Consider the following 17,656-nt stretch of genomic DNA (forward strand, 5'->3'; position numbering starts at 1 on the left):
TCAGTCTGGTCTGACAGAAGACGCAGGCTGTTGTAGGACCACAGTCTGGGGACATCTAGATCATCTGCTGGTGCTGTTGATCTCTGGGATTCTTGGACCAGATTGTGCTCCCTCTTATATGGACTCCGCAAGATCCCAATTTTCTTGTACACCGACTTTTGCCAGCGTTGACTTCCTCTTTATTTTATTTTGACCATGAATAAATGGATCTTTTTTGAGTTTAGCAAAAAACTTTATGTGTTTTCTTTTAAATCATTGATTTTACACACAATGTTAAATTAACAAGGGACAACAATCTCATTGAGTTTGAAAAAAACACACCAAAAATACATTACTAATGTTAATAATGTTCAAGTGGTAAGTCTTGAAAATAAAAAAATCTACATAACCAAAAACGGTGCTTTGGGTTAACTTTATCTAAAAACTAAAAAATAATCACTAGAAAAAAAAAATTGAATAATGGGTTCTTTGTGGTAACTTTACAAACCTAAAAAAAAAAAAAAAAAAAAAAAAAGGGAAAAAGTATTATTAGTATGGAAACATTGTTTTTAAAAAGCATACTATATCATTCATGAGATCAAAGAGAAAAAGAATCCAGAAATCAGTTTGGGAGAACTCTGATTATGAACAGCAAAACACCTTCGTTCTTTAGAGCATTCGTAAAGAAGAAATAAAATGCGCTGCATTCAACGATCACAGATTTTGCAGCGTGATGAATGTGCTACCTACAATACGAACACTAGTTTTACTAGACCGAGTGCTTCCGTTTAGTTTTTGCTTATGAGCATGCGTAGTTTTTTTGTCCGTCGGACTAGCATACAGACGAGCGGACTTCGGGGTCCGTCGTAGTTACGACGTAAAGATTTGAAGCATGTTTCAAATCTAAAGTCCGTCGGATTTGAGGCTAAAAAAGTACGTTGAAAGTCCGGAGAAGCCCACACACGATCGGATTACCAGCCAGCTTTAGTCCGTCAGCGTCCGTTGGACTTTTGTAGACGAAAAGTCCGACCGTGTGTACGCGGCATAACAAGTCATTTAACATCCAACCACTCAGCCCGTTGACAAGAGCACCTAAAAGCCACACAAAAGGGGCACAAATATGTCCCTCCTCCTCCTTACCCACTTCAGTCTGCCCCTGCGATACCGAGTCATTACCTTTCAGCAGCCTCCACTGACAGGGATGATGGTATGATATGGAAAGGAAGTTTGGGACTTTATATGAAGCATGCGGCCGAAATGAACAACTTGAACAGAGAATGACTGGTGGATATACAAAAATCACATAGTGTTATGGCATGTACATAGTAACATAGCATGAACCAGTATCATGATTATAAGGTTTATTAAACATATAGTAATAAAAATAACGTGGATAACATGAATGGTACATGACATTAACAACATGATATCAGAAAAAAGGGAGACCACCAGATAACAAATTCTATGTTCACGTATTGTAATAAGTTCATAAATAACTTGGTAGAGGCCAATAAAAATAACAGGATATTAAACATGTTGTGGAATATCACTCTTGGATAAAATTGGTAATATGGGCATCTATATACCTCGACCCGTTTCATGGAAAATTCCAATCTTCAGGAGCAGATGCAATAATCTATAAACATAATATAAGATAAATTGGTAAAACTGGCCAATTAGAAGGGGGAATTTGGAAACAAAGAGGGGCATAGGAGACAGGTATAGCAGGGGTTGATATATGTAACAACAATGATATAAATGTATATCCCATAGACAACATACAATTGAGCTGTGATTGTATGGGATGGTGCAATGGGCCAGGCCCCAGTGGGGAAACAGTCATCCTCCTGGGAGCTGAGGCGGTATATCCCAAGGACAAGAGTGGAAAACCAATATGGAAAGGAGATATAGAGGAGCGGCAACCCAAAAGCCTAAAATGTGAAAATATTAAAAATAAAAATAATAAAAATGATAAAAATAAAAATAAAATGGGATGATGGTATAGCACAGGGTGTCCAAGGTCCTAGTAGCTCATCTACCAGCCGGCAAATTCCTCTGCCCCATCTTCTGCAGCCGAAAAAAAAATACAGTCCCTGCCACTCACATTCTTGATTTCATTAAGATTATCTCTATAGGGTTATGGTGGGAAGGGGCCACCAACACCCAAAGACCAATTTTAACACACTCGTTACTTCTATCCAAAGTCAAAGTGACACCAGAATGTATCCAAAAAATCTCTAATCTTGTTCCCAGTGCACTACATCGTGGCCTCATCATACACACTGGCTCCCCAGCTGTTGCTGAGCAAAATAAAGGCAGCTTGCAAGAAAAATTTCATTTTTTTGGCTTTATAAATTCAACTATTGCTGCAGCAGATTCTAGACATGGTACAGATCTGCCACTTTACAGTTATGCCCCGTACACACGGTCGGATTTTCCGATGGAAAATGTCCGATCGGAGCGTGTTGTCGGAAATTCCGACCGTGTGTGGGCTCCATCGGACATTTTCCATCGGATTTTCCGACACACAAAGTTGGAGAGCAGGAGATAAAATTTTCCGACAACAAAATCCGTTGTCGGAAATTCCGATCGTGTGTACACAAATCCGACGGACAAAGTGCCATGCATGCTCAGAATAAATAAAGAGATGAAAGCTATTGGCCACTGCCCCGTTTATAGTCCCGACGTACATGTTTTACGTCACCGTGTTTAAAACGATCGGATTTTCCGACAACTTTGTGTGACCGTGTGTATGCAAGACAAGTTTGAGCCAACATCCGTCGGAAAAAATCCATGGATTTTGTTGTCGGAATGTCCGAACAAAGTCCGACCGTGTGTACGGGGCATAAGACTAAGGGGAACCCCCTGGCATTATATTGCAAGGAATTTTTCATTTTTAGGCTTTCACTTTAAAAAATCAAAAAATCACTGCTCATTTAAAAATGAAGTTTTTCACAAACTTTTTTTTTATTGATCCATGTCCCCCAGGGCAGGACCCGGACCCCTATAACCATTGTATGCCTAATTACTTGCATGTAAGCCTTCAAAATGGGCACTTTTGATATTTAACGTTCAGGTCCCATTGACGTTAATGGGGTTCGGTGTTCGGGTCCGAACGTTCGTGGTGTTTGGAAGTTCTGGTCCGAACCGAACAGGGGTCCGTTCGGCCATCCCTAGTACTTACCTGATATATCTGGAAATGTTGTTTTTCAGCATTAAACACCTTCAACCTTAATAAATCAGGCCCTATATTAGCTATTTACAACCACTATGCCTTTAAACTTATTTAGGCAGTTAAAAACGACTATATTAATTATATTATAACTGCCTAAGATAACCTTCATGTGTGATGTATTTAAATTAATATATTGGATGTAAATTTGCCATTTGTTACCATTTTAATAGCAATTTAGCAAAGTAATTAAAATTAACTGCAATAATTAATTGGTACTACGTTTCAGTAAAAGTCAAAAAGACATCAAATATCTCCATCAAATTTAGTGTACAGACAAATGATGACTTTAATGTTAAGACACATAATGAAAAATAGGAAACTTATTTTCTTGATTCTTTACATAACCTTTATTGCTATATCTTATGACAATTAAGTGTGGCCGATACAAGATAACGCTCTAATGATAATATATAATGAATTAATCACTTTTGCACTTCCTTACATTGTGTGTCAGGACCAGCAGGACGCTGCTAATGAAGATAGGGGAATTATTCTTTATATAAATCTAATGCCCTGTACACACGGTCGGATTTTCCGATGGACAATGTCCGATCGGAGCGTGTTGTCGGAAATTCCGACCGTGTGTGGGCGCCATCGGACATTTTCCATCGGATTTTCCGACACACAAAGTTAGACAGCAGGAGATAAAATTTTCCGACAACAAAATCCGATTGCGTCAATTCCGACCGTGTGTGGCCTGTTCCGACGCACAAAGTGCCACGCATGCTCAGAAGAAATTCCGACACGGGACAGCTCGTTCTGGTAAACGTAGCGTTTGGAATGGATACAGCACTTTTGTCACGCTGCAATGTTCAAAATGGTTTAATACAGCGCACTCTCTTCTTCTTTATAATGTGACAAGAATTAAGTAGTTTTGCTGCTCGTATTCACACACACTTCTCACAAACTTATTTCGTTACTATTTATCGGGATTCCCTCAATATATTTTGATTTCTCACATCTGACAACAAAATTTTTTTTTTTTTTTGGACTTTAATGTAGATTCTTTTTTTGTGTTTCTCTTTTTTATTTTATTTTTTTTTGGTGATTTTGATTTGTATTCCCGAAAATGTTTGTGTGTGTTTTTGGTGACAAGTTCCCACAACACCACTAATATGTTGTTCTATTTAATCTGTAGGAGATTGTTTGGTGTTGTTGTCCCTTGTTAATTTCACATTGTACTTTAGAAATGTACCTGAATCGTCACCAACAAACTGTCCTTTTTGGATGAAAACACACACAGGAGAGTATAATTTACCCAAAAAAATTTTAGTAAGGGCTCACAACTAAACATAGAGGGAGGCAACGCTGGAGAAACTGCAGAAGTGGGTGGAGCCTGGGACCCCCAGGGCAGACATCAATTATTTAAAAGCAAAATTGGTGGCCTGAGGAGTCCATATCATAAGGGAGGGCAGTCTGGTCCAGAAGTCCCAGAGATCCGGAAAGCAGCAGATGACATCTGTGTCCCCAGGCTGTGGTCATACGAGAGACTGCATCTTCTGTCAGACCAGACTGAACCCAGGGTCATCACTCTTTGGTCTTCCTTCCACGCTTCCTTACAGGCTTTGGCTGTGGTGGTGGAGTTGTGGCAGCAGGAGGAGGAGGAGGATCGTCCCTCTCAATGACATCCGTCTTGTGTGTCAGTTCCCCACTCTCCCCCTTACGAAGGACTTTATAAATCAGGTCCTCAGAGATCTTGCGTTGACCCTCCTGCATGCCCTGCAATTTTGTGGCAGCCATGCAGGCAAAGGCCTCTTCAGGACTGGGGAAGGCTCTGAGGGATGCAGAAGCCTCCTGGATCAGCCTGTACGCTGAATCCTGCACGGGACTCGGAGTGGCCTTCCTGGCTCGTTTATATGGCAGGTGGAGGGGAGGGACCTGAGAGTCAGTCAGGCTGCGACTTGTCCCAGGCTTCTTTTGGCTGCCACTTAGCCCCGCCTCCTCCTGGCTGCCACTAATCCCCGCCTCCTCCTGGCTGACACTAATTATCCCCGCCTCCTCCTGACTGCCACATTCCACAGCCTCCTCCTGGCTGAGGTCTTCCTGTGTATGAAAAAAGGACATAGTTTTAGTTTTTTATTCATCAATCACACACAATTTTCACCTCCTGACTGCTGCAAATTGAATGTTAACAAATATAACAGACTATCCTTCTGAGCCCAGCAGTTTTCATTCTTTTCCCAATTTTGGGTGCCCACTACTGTCTATTGATATGTAAAACACTTTCAATCAGCAATTAGTGATCAATAATAACATCTAGTAAACATAATTTCTTTATTGCCCAGAAATCTGTTGAAGAATGCTATACCTGACTCCAGCTGGGCTCCTCCACTTCTTCCTGGCTGGAAGGCCCAGGTTGGACATCGGAAGCCTCAGCTGGGGTGGAAGGAAGCATGGAAGGAAGAGTAGAGAGGGATTCCCTGACTTCAGTGTGGTCTGACAGAAATCGCAGTCTCTCATAGTACCACAGCCTGGGGACATAAACGTCATCTGCTGCAGCTCCGGACCTCTGGGAATCTGTGACCTTCTTGCGCTCCCTAAGAAAAGTGCTCCTCAGGCCACCAATTTTAGCTTTCAAATAAGGGATGGTTGCTGTGGGGACCCATGGGCTTCACCAACTCCAGCAGTTTCTCCAGCGCTGCCTGCCTCTTCTGTTTGTGATTATAGTGGGGGTGTCTCACTTGCCACAGACAGGGCAGCTCCCTGTACTTGTCTATGAACAGGGGCAGGAAATTGTGGTCGTTGAACCCATCCATTTTCTCTGCAAGACACAACACAAGACAAAGCCTAATGTCAGGCCAAACTCCCCTAATCTTGTTACAATATAGGCTTCCATTTCGAAGCAGTATAGGCCCAAGTTTAGATCCTACCTTCGTTAGCACGATCGGCGTCTCCGATGCTCCTTCCTCCGCTCACAGATCGTACGTAAGACGCGCACGTTACGATTTATACACACTGCGCCTGCGTATAACTCCGCCCGCCCCTGACGTTCTTTCTAGTCTATTCCCCGCCCCTTTTCGTTCGGCGCAGTGGGGGAAGAGCACATGGCGGATAGACAGCAGGATCGTGCTAATTGTAGCAACGAGGAGGAGGAGGAGGAAAGGCTGGAGCCTGAAACGTCCCGATCCAGAAGGAGATTAAAGGACTCAAATATGTCCTTTGGGGAGATGTTGGAGATGGTGGACATCCTGAAGAAGGCCGACTATGATGGAAAGTATGGGCCTTACCCCAACCCCAATGTCAGAAAGGCCAAGATCATGGCGAAAGTGGTCAGGAGTCTGCACCGGAAATTCGGGGTACGACGATCGAAAGATCAGCTCAGGAAGCGGTGGTCGGACCTGAAATTACGAGAACACGAGCAGTACAGAAAGATCCGGAGATTGTTGCAAAAAAGTAAGTAGTTGTGCTGTGTTCCTATTCTTTATGTTTATTACGTTCGTGCTGCTCCATGTGCTTTTAGGAACTGTTGTACAGTTTAAAATGTCAACTTTCATGTTCATGGGCACGTTATTCGTTCGGATCACACATTGTTATTTCGGACGATAAAATACCATTGTTTAGGCCATATGCATTTGGCCACCATTTTGACGCCCTATACTTGTCTTCAAAGAATTGGGTTGTGTAGATGGCTTTGTTACTAGAATGAAATGCAAGCTAGATTGTGTGTAAGGAGAGGACACTCAGCAGCTGTTTTCACATCTGGACACTGGAGCACTAGTGTGGGACACAAGGGGGGCCACACAGGTGCTCCAGTGTATACTATAGAGGGGGCTACATCTGTGAAGCTTTTACCAAACAGGTAAAGTATTGCAGCTTGACAAAGGGCACTAAAAAAGCTACATCTTGGAACTCTGCTAAAATAGACAATTGTACCCCACTTCCAAGCAATGTTTCATCTTTATAGTTCTGACATTAAATATCTGTGTGCTAATTATACCATTTTTGTTTTACATAGGGGAGAAAAGACTCGGAGGACACCCCTCATCCGAGGAGACCAGAGCCCCCCCCCCCCTCTGGAAGAAGGGGAAATCCACCCAACACAAGCTGAGCAGGAGGAAGAAGACGTGGTGGAAGTAGTCACCACAACAGGTGAGTGTCTGCAACCACAGGCTCACGTAAGAGATGGATGGCGGCATTTTTTGCAAACCTAATTTATTTTGGGGTTCCTCTCTTTTTAGGTGATCGTGAGGTTGTGGATGAAGATCCTTTCACATCCGAAAGTGCCCAGATCCTGATCGGGGAGATCATGGGGTGTAATTTACAATTGGAAAACATCAAGCAAAACATCAATGATGTTATTTCAAAATATAAAAACATCATTGATGTTTTGGGGCGAGTTTAAAACCCCTCCAAATCACTTTCTTCTTTTGTGTGCTACAATGTGCTAAATGTTTTTGTGATTTTTCCCAAAGCCAAATTTGGAGGATGCACACAGTGTGTCAACATGTGCTATCTGCCATCACGGGAGATCAATGGACGCGTTTTGGGGGTGCAACCCCTTCCTCAATAATAAAGTAGCGGTGAGGAAGGGCTTTCTCCCCCAAAACACGTCCCTTGATCCCCCCTGATGGCAGATAGCACATGTTGACATTGGGAAATTTGTGTGCATCTTCCAAATTTGGCTTTTCCAGGGGTGATTTCCCCCCATCTGAACGCAATATCAAACACAGTTCCTAAATACTCATGTCTGATATTGCCTTCAAGTTCTACCAAATGTGAACTTTGTAAGATCAAAAGATTTGTGTCTTTCTTGTGGGTTTTACACAGGCCTGTTTTCTATAAAATGGACATTTTGATTTTGGATAATGACACCACAAAAATTGTTATACAACAAACATGTTGGTTTGTCAGAAAAACCTTGGGTAAATGCACATGTGATTGTGCAGGTATTAAAAAGATTGTTCATCAAGAATGTGTGGATTATTGTCTCACGCTACAACACTTTTGGGGTGATGTAATTGTTGTTTTATGAGAAAATGGGGGTAATTTCCTAAGGGGAAATCCACTTTGCACTACAAGTGCAGTTTCAGTGCAGTTGCAAGTGCACTTGTAGTGAAAAGTGTCTTTGCATTTAGTAAATAACAGCCAACAGTGCTTTGTATAAGGTTACACAATCACGACATTTTCTGCACTCCACACATTTCTGTCAGGGTCAGCTAAAACAAACACAAGCAGTAAATGTCCACAAAGAAGAGCCTGGGGGGAGATGCCTGTCGAGAACTTGAGGTCCTGCAGGCTTCTCCCTGTGGCCAAATACCGCAAGGTAGTGACCAACCTCTGCTCCGGAGTGATGGCTTGCCTCATGCAGGTATCCTGCCTGCTAATATAAGGGGTCAGCAAAGCCAACAAACGGTGAACCACGGGGTCCGTCATCCTGAGAAAGTTCCTGAAATCATCAGGATTATTCTCACGGATCTCACGGAGCAAAGGCATATGAGAGAACTGGTCACGCTGGAGCAACCAATTCTTGGTCCATGAACTCCTCCCCGCCCTGTTCATGGACTGGACTTGTGTCAAGGTCAGGACCCCAACACCAAGCCCCCGCACAGCACGAACTGTACGAGGAGTACGCATACGAAACATGGCTAGAAAACGGTCGGCTGCTCAGAACGAAGTAACAGAACGCACTGAAGAACAGCAAGGCCTGTGAAGAGCGACCTGAAAAACAGTAACGAGCAGGCAAGATCACACAGAAAACTCTGATACGAACTGACTGCACGCACTGAAGAGCAGATACAAACCCACAAGCACAAACTGAACAGCAGAAAACGATCTGAAAGCCACGAGTCTGAAAAAGCGCGAATCGTCTCTCACCAAACTTTTACTAACACGAGATTAGCAAAAGGAGCCCAAAGGGTGCCGCGCTTGGTTCTGAACCGGCCTTTTCTAGTCTCGTCGTACGTGGTGTACGTGACTGCGTGGTTGTCGATCGGAAATTCCGACAACTTTGTGCGACCGTGTGTAAGCAAAACAAGTTTGAGCCAACATCCGTCGGAAAAAATCCTAGGATTTTGTTGACGGAATGTCCGAACAAAGTCCGACCGTGTGTACGGGGCATTACAGTTTATTTTTTCTTGTCTACTTCATTTTATCAGGTAAATTAAGGTTACCAAATCTTCAAAATGAAATCTGAGAAGATTATACTGGCCATGCCAACAAAACCACACCCTGATTTGTATCAAAAACCACAAATTCATGCTCCCGTTTTTTAACAAACCCTGAAACAAATGGGCATAGAGTTTTGGAATAAAAGGCATCCTTTGGAGGTCTTAAGACAAAATATCTTGGGTGCCATGAGAAGGGCAATGATGTGGCATTTGTAGTGCGCTGCTGCAAATTGTGGGTGTGGCCACATTGCGTTAAGAGTGGGTAGAACTTAAAAGGGTATGGGTTTAAAAACCCAAATCTGTGCTGCAATAGGTCAAAAGAATGAAAAGCATAGAATTAGTTAACACACAGAGTTAAAATGTTACTAAAACTAAAAACATTTTTTTACCTTAATGCATTGCTTACATTAAGGTAAAGAACATTTTCAGTGTCCCTGTGCCCTTCCCCTCCCCCCCCCCCCCCTTCCCTGTGTTAAGGGGAAGAGAGGGGAGAAGAGACCAGCGCTGTGAAGGGCTGCATCTTTTCTCCCCTTACTTCCTGTTTACATTGCATTCGAGCAGCAGCAGAAGCCATTGGCTCTTGCTGCTGTTAATCAGAGGAAGTGGGGGGCGGGCCTAAGTTCCGCAGTGTAAGTCTGTGGAGCACGGCTCCATAGACACACAGCTTGGGAGTGCAAGGACTACCTCTCCCCATGGCCAGCGACTGGCTATGGTAGTCCTGCAGAAGAAGAGGAGGAGCCAAGATCGCCGCCAGGGACCCCAGAAGAGAAGGATCGGGGCCGCTCTGAGCAATACCATTGCATAGAGCAAATAAGGATAACATGTTTGTTATTTTAATAGAAAAAAATTTAGTTTAGTAACACTTTAAGGGGTCGGGATTAAGCAACACACGGAGTTTAGGGTTAGTATTAAATAACACACAGAGTTCAGGGGTTAGGATTAAGTAACGAGCAAAGTTCAAGGGTCAGGGTAAGGATTGAGTAAGGCACAAAGTTCAAAAATTAAGATTATGTAATGCCCAGAGTTCAGGAGGTAGGATTAGGTAACGCACAAAGTTCAGCTATTCCTGACCCCCTGAACTCTGAGGGTTACTTAATCCTGACCCCTAAACTCTGGGCACCATTTAATCCTGAGCCCTGAACATCATGGGTAGGGGTCAAGCAATGGAGAGAGTTCAGAGATCAGGATTAGTAGTTTAGTTATCATGCAGTTAGTCACAGATTGTGGCTTGTATCTGTTATTCCCACCCCAGGGCCCAGCATCATACCAAAAACCAGGTAGACTATAATATTTACATTGTACGGGCTCCAAATAATCACATTGCAAAAGCATCAGTTCAAAAATGGTGCTAGAAGAGTGCTCTGAGCATGTGCCATGCACACACAGACCCAAAACAACACATCGGGAGTGGTCTGCACATATGCAGCAGCATATATGGCTGTGCATGTGCAGAGAGCTCTATTTGCTCCATTTTTGAAGTGACACTTGCACATAGTGATGAATTACAGCCTGTACACAAGTTTATGGTGTTGACTCCCAGGGACATCTGTTTCCTGGGAACAGACCCCCCACAATGGGGACTGTCCCCAGGAAACAGGGATGTATGGTAACCTTATATTAAAGGCCAACTTCAAGCAGCTAAAAAAAATGCTTGTTTTGATCTAGGGCAGTGATAGCGAACTTTGGCACCCCAGATATTTTGGAACTACATTTCCCATGATGTTCATGCACTCTGCAGTGTAGTTAAGCATCATGGGAAATGTAGTTCCAAAACATCTGGGGTGCCAAGGTTCGCCATCACTGATTTAGGGCAACAAAAAAAAGATTTACTTACCAGATCCTCTGCTCCTCCCTGCAACTAGACCAATCTCTGCAGCTTCTTCTTCTCCATGCTCCAGCGGTTTAGGGTCCCGACTTAGTCAAGACAAAAGCAGAATTCCTCTCCAACAGTTTTTGTACAAAAACTTGTAATCACTTCCTAAATGGCACCAGCCCACGCATTAAGCATGTAAGCTTTTATCCACATTGCTAAAAGGCTGCTTGTTTGAAGGCAACCTTTAATTTCGACACCAGCCCTAATGACCTTTACCAGATAGCTAAGAGAAGGGCTTTAAAAATAGTGCTTCTTTGAAAAATGCTAGGATGATGCTCATAGGCACTGGTTTCTTGTACAGAGCCTATGATTTGGTGCGGGAATTAGGGGGAGGGATTAGGTACAGTTTACTTTAGCCCCCCGGCATAGAAACAGCTAAAATCTTGGACATTCCATTTTTATCGAACAAAAGAGCAACTCTTAAATGCAGCCAGAGAAAAGAATAACTTAGAGTTCCAGGGTCATAACTACCAGCTCTTTGCGTATCTCTCTCAATTAACAGTTTCTAAAAGGTGGGCAATGAAACCACAATTAATGGAACTCCAACCTCACAACATCAAGTATCAATGGGGCTTCCCATTCTCCTTACGCTTCACCCTCCAAGAATGCAGATTTTCCCGCAGATCACCTGAAGAACTCCAGCAAGCCCTCCAAGATCTTAATTTGATAGATGGGAATTCTACAACTACTACAACACGAAGAAGATCGGCCTCTACCGCTTCCCTGCAAAACGTATCCCAATTTGACACGAGAAATGGAAACCACCACTCGCACAAAAGGGGTAGATTCGCACCCTCATCCCAAGGCCAAGATGACTCCATGGACTGATGGACTGATGGAATTAAATGGACTTTATGACACACACTTTAATGATGTTGCCAAAACAATACCTTTTGGGAAAACAGTAAAATACTTTAATTACTGTTTTTACTCTCTTATTATTTTTTTATTATCTCATTTTGTTCCTGATAATTGATTCAAACTATGGGATGCATTGAAATACCCATTATAAAAAAGCATAACTTAATGGTTTATGCCTCATTCCACAGGAATAATTCATTATCCTACATTGTTGTTTTCACTTTTTTTTTCAATACAGAAACATATTGATATTATTAATATTACTGTTAAAATTATACATTTCTATAGTTTATTCGGGTTTCTTTTTCATTATAGGGTTCCTCATAACTTGTGGATTATATATTTATAATTCATCCAATTGTTATTGCTGAGCAGCCAGTATTATTGAGACTTATTTTTGCAACTATATGTTTATCTTATCTTAGGACATGATACTAAAAAGCATAGTTTTTGGGCAATTTTGTTTCCAATGTTTAGTTCCCACCCTGGTTGTCATCTCATAAAGGGTTGATTAAGTTCCTAAATCTTATTTCCCTGGTTACATTTCCTAGAAAGTTCTCCTACCTCCCCTTTTCTTTTTAGTTTTTATTTTTCATATTTTATATGATGATTATTATTTAAAATATATATGATATTAATATATATTGTCAAGGCTAATAATCTCTAATCTTACATCCTTTTGATGTATATTACACATCTCTTAGGCGGCTCCCCAGCGCATGGAAGCTCCATGTGCCTCACCTTGCATTCCTTGGATCCCCACAATAACGTGGAGACTCAACGAAGGCCTTTCGTCCCCTGATGGGGGTTTTACCCCTCACCACGGATAAATTTTGAATCCCTTTATTTTTTTACTGTATTCATATGCTTTATAATCTCTTATATTCTTTACTTCTTTTCTAAGATTGAAACCACTGGGTCTCTCTATCTTTTTCTCCTTTTCTCGTCCACACAGGTCAGGCTGAGAAATCACCGCATTAAGACAACGGGTAAGTATAGCATGTTGATTCAATTGTCATGGCTCCTTTAAACATTTTATCATTAAATGTCCAGGGTCTCAATGTGCCACATAAATGTACAAAAGCTTTTAGATTGTTCCAAGCCAAAAAGGCACATATTGTGTGCCTACAAGAAACGCACTTCACACTGACCACAACTCCCAAATTTTTTAGTGCCTCCTACCCTCAAGTATATACAGCTTTGGCTCATACCAAACAGCGGGGTACTTTAATAGCATTTTATCACTCTACGCCATTCACATTACATTCAGAAATCAAAGATCTGGAAGGATGTTACCTATTACTAACAGGATATATTATGGACACAGCTGTAACTGTAGTCTCTTATTATGCCCCTAATCAAAAACCTTTACCCTTTTTATCACATCTTTTTCAAGTCCTAAGCACACACAGAATGGGATCAATCTTTGTATGCGGTGATTCCAATCAAGTCCTCCTCCCATTTCTGGACAAAGCTCCTTATACCTCACCAAGATGCCAAACTAAATGGTCTATCTCTCAGCTTCTATCCAGACACAAATTAGTGGATTCTTGGAGAGAATCTAACCCTACAAAAAGAAACTATACTTATTTTTCAAACATGCACCAAACATTTAGCCATATAGATCATATTTTCCTAACAATAGGTATGGTACCAGAAATACTTACATCTATCATTATCCCCTTCCCTTGGTCTGATCATAATGCGGTCTATACCACCATTGCTTCTATCATACCTAGGGCACACGATCCAACATGGTATTTACCACATATATTACTTGAACATCCCTCTCACCATCTGTTAATTGAACAAGCACTAAAAGATTATTTAAAAAAACAATACTAGTACTGACATCTCCTCACTTACACTATGAGAAGCACACAAACCAGTTCTAAGAGGAGTATTCCAACAACAATCAGGGTTACTCAAACGAGAAAGTAGAACTCTAGCACGACAACTAGAGACAGAATTTAATGCAGCATTCATATCTCTCCAAAATAACCCCACCTTCTCTGCAAAAACTCATTTAGAAAAAGCACGTTTAGAATATGATCTTTTTCTCACTAATTCTGCTGACAAATCAATACATAAAACCAGACATGCATTCTACGTGAATTCCAAAAAACCCGGCACATTCTTGGCATGGGCATTAAAATCCATTAACAAATTTTTTAAACCCATTAAACTTAAATTGGTCAATAATGTATACACTAGCAATCCACAAAAATTGTACAGAAATTTAATTCTACTAAGCCTACTTCTGACATTTGATGTTTACAAGTTAAAATCTGTATTTTTTTGCTAGAAAATTACTTAGAACCCCCAAACATTATGTATAGTTTTTTTAGCAGAGTATCTAGAGAATAAAATGGTGATTGTTGCAATATTTTATGTCACACGGTATTTGTACAGCGGTCTTTTAAACACAACTTTTTGGGGAAAAAGACACTTTCATGAATTTAAAAAAAACGAAACAGTAAAGTTAGCCCAATTTTTTTGTATAATGTGAAAGATGATGTTATGCAGAGTAAATAGATACCAAACATGTCACGCTTTAAAATTGCGCACACTCGTGGAATGGCGAGAAAACTACGGTACCTGAAACTCTCCATAGGCGACATTTAAAAAAAAAAATAACGGTTACCAGGTTAGAGTTACAGAGGAGGTCTAGTGCTAGAATTATTGCACTCACTCTGACGATCGCGGCGATACCTCACATGTGTGATTTGAATACCATTTACATGAGGGCGCAACTTCCATATGCATTTTCTTTGCTGCACGAGCTCACGGGGATGGGGGCGCTTTAAAATATTTATTTATTTATTTTAATTTCATTTATTTTTATTTTTTACATTGTGTTTTTTTTTTTAATTTTTGATCACTTTTATTGCTGTCACAAGGAATGTAAACATCCCTTGTGACAGTAATAGGTGGTGACAGGTACTCTTTATGGAGGGATCGGGGTCTAAAAGACCTCCAATCCCTCCTTTGCACTTCAAAGTATTCAGATCGCCATTTTCGGCGATTCTGAATACTGTATAGACAACAACAAACAGTCAGCCTAGTGCGCAAAAACCACACTCTCTAACAGACATGGGAAGCTGCCAACATAAAGGAGTATACTCACAAAACTCAAGGCAAATCTGAAAATGATCCAAAATAAAGTAAAATAAACTGAACGATCTTCAAAATAACATATAGAAACAAAATATATAACAATGGCATAAATAAATGCGCAAAACAAATGATGATAAATACCGGGACCTCACTAGAAAAAATGCATAGGTGCATAAGATGAACAATACAATCGTAGAATAATCAAGTCAATAATGATGACATAAATAAATGTGCAAAGCCATACATAATAACGTTACCTCATTAGTAAAAGTGCATAGTGCATAAATGCCAAACATAAATTAAGGATCACAAAAAAGACTCCATCCAGTGAAACTATAGCAGGAAAAACAATGATCATAAACAAAAAATAGAAAAGTGTAAACTTCTAGTGATATTACCGTACACTATGTATAAGAGCAAAAATTCAGAAAGAAACCAAGCAGCTCTAAGTGGCGATCCGAAAAGAACTAACACCAAAGTGGTAAAAAAGTGCAAGTGCAATAAATCAATGTAAACAGAAGTATAAATGTGCAAAAAATGCTAATGAATAGATCATAAATAATAAAATTAATATTAAGACAAACGAATGTCCAAGCAAGATACAAAGTGTAATGCAATAAATTGATAACGTGCAACTCCCGGTATCAGTACGGTGCAGATCTTCTAAAGATGATAGTAAAAGTGCAGATAAGGGTCTTTTACAGCTGATGGAAAAAAGTGCAAGTGCAGTGGATAGAGCTCTGCAACGGCCAGTGTCCGATAATCAGTAATCAATCCAATCTGGTTCCAGGGTGCACTGAACGTTCCCCCAGCCTCTCACCTGAAGTTGCGGCCCTCAATGGGCCGAAACGAGCGTGTGCCCACAGGCAATGAAGCAATACAACGGAGACAGGCTTCTAGTCATTGTCTCAACCTCCCGGGACAGAGATATACTGGCCACAGCTCAACACTCCCCCGCACTTCAGTGGGTATCCTCAAAGGTCCTCAGATGGATAATGGGAAAAGAAGGGATGGCTCCATAGTGTAGTATATTATAGGTTTAATTCATAAAAAATATCAGTGACTTACATAAAGAATCGTACGTTCCACAGTAAACAGCGGAGCTTCCGGGTTCGGCCGTACCCGGAAGCAGCGGCACCTGGCTCCTCACTGATGCGTTGCACCACACCACACGTGACTTTATCAAAGGGTCAAGGAGTCAGGTGTCGAATAGCCAGTATACATAGTGACGAGTGCTGCCAACGCAGCGGCAGATAATTAAAACAATTACATATGTATTGCAGACAAACTAAAACATCTCCGAGGAACATACGAGATTGCATAGAAATATCAAGGATATTAAATACATTATCAGTACCAAATCTAATGTGGATCCATCTCAGAAATGCACATAAAAAAAAAATAATAAAATAATATAAAATGAAAAAATGTTAAAATAAAAAACTTAGTGATATGCTCCATCTAATGGTGGATGAATATAAATACCATCTAATAAAAATTAAAAGGGGAATCAAAAACGCCATCTAGTGGTAAATAAGGAGAAGGTCATCCCAATCTTCATGTGATATAAATCAACAATACCTACTAACTAAAAAAAGGAAACACAGATGCCATCTAATGATAGATAAAGGGAAGGTAAACCTCATCTAAATGCAATAAAAAATATGAATCAGCAATGACTGCTAACCAGTAGACTTTATATAAAAATATGCCACTCACATATAACACATATAATAGTCACAGCTTAAATGATGACCAATAGTGGATATCTAGGTAGATAACACACAGAGAAACAATGTTAAAGATAAAATACTAATTACAATTAATAAAAATTATGGCAGAGATAATACCCTACTGGGTAAAAGGCCTATCCTATCTAAACAAGACGTACCTAATAACAAAGTAGTATAAGAGGCGTCCTTTACCAGAAAGGTAAAAATGACAACAACCATACATCTACAGTACCATCATAGCTTAAAAATTGGAAATAAAACAATTAAGGTCGAATTCTATGTTGTGTCCTAGTGGCGATAGAGTACGTAGTTCATAGATCCATCTCGACTCAGCTTGACTAATCTTGATAATTTTGTTATCTTCCCTCCAATGCAGTTTGTATTTTTCTATGCCACATATTTTTAATGACAAGGGATCACTGTTGTGGTATTTAGCAAAGTGTCTGGACAGGCTATGCTTTTTTTGATGTTTTGCACATGTTCTCTCAACCTCTTCCATAGTGCTCTCTTGGTCCTCCCAATATATTGAATTCGGCAGAGACATTCTAATAGATACACAACTCCTTCACTACGGCATGATATAAAATCTTCTATTGGATAGCTCTGTAGTGTCACAGTTGAAGTAAAATTAAATTTCTTCTTTTTATTTTCTTTCGTATGTCGACATGCGTAGCAATTTTTGCATGGATAGTATCCCTTTCCCTCAAAAAAAGAAAACTTATTTTTAATCGGGGGATCCAGAACATTTTTA

At 40.7% G+C, this 17,656-nt stretch overlaps 1 long non-coding RNA gene across 1 annotated transcript in view; it reads left to right on the forward strand.

Moving 5' to 3' along the window:
• LOC141141522 (uncharacterized) overlaps positions 1-561 on the forward strand; it is a 1,561-nt gene extending 1,000 nt beyond the window's left edge. Inside the window, exon 2 of the long non-coding RNA XR_012244115.1 lies at positions 1-561. This exon is cut by the window's left edge and continues 634 nt beyond it. This is a non-coding gene — a long non-coding RNA (uncharacterized lncRNA).
• Positions 562-17,656: the final 17,095 nt, after the last annotated feature.

This window comes from Aquarana catesbeiana, linkage group LG04 (genome assembly GCF_042186555.1).
Source record: "Aquarana catesbeiana isolate 2022-GZ linkage group LG04, ASM4218655v1, whole genome shotgun sequence".
Classification (NCBI taxonomy): domain Eukaryota; kingdom Metazoa; phylum Chordata; class Amphibia; order Anura; family Ranidae; genus Aquarana; species Aquarana catesbeiana.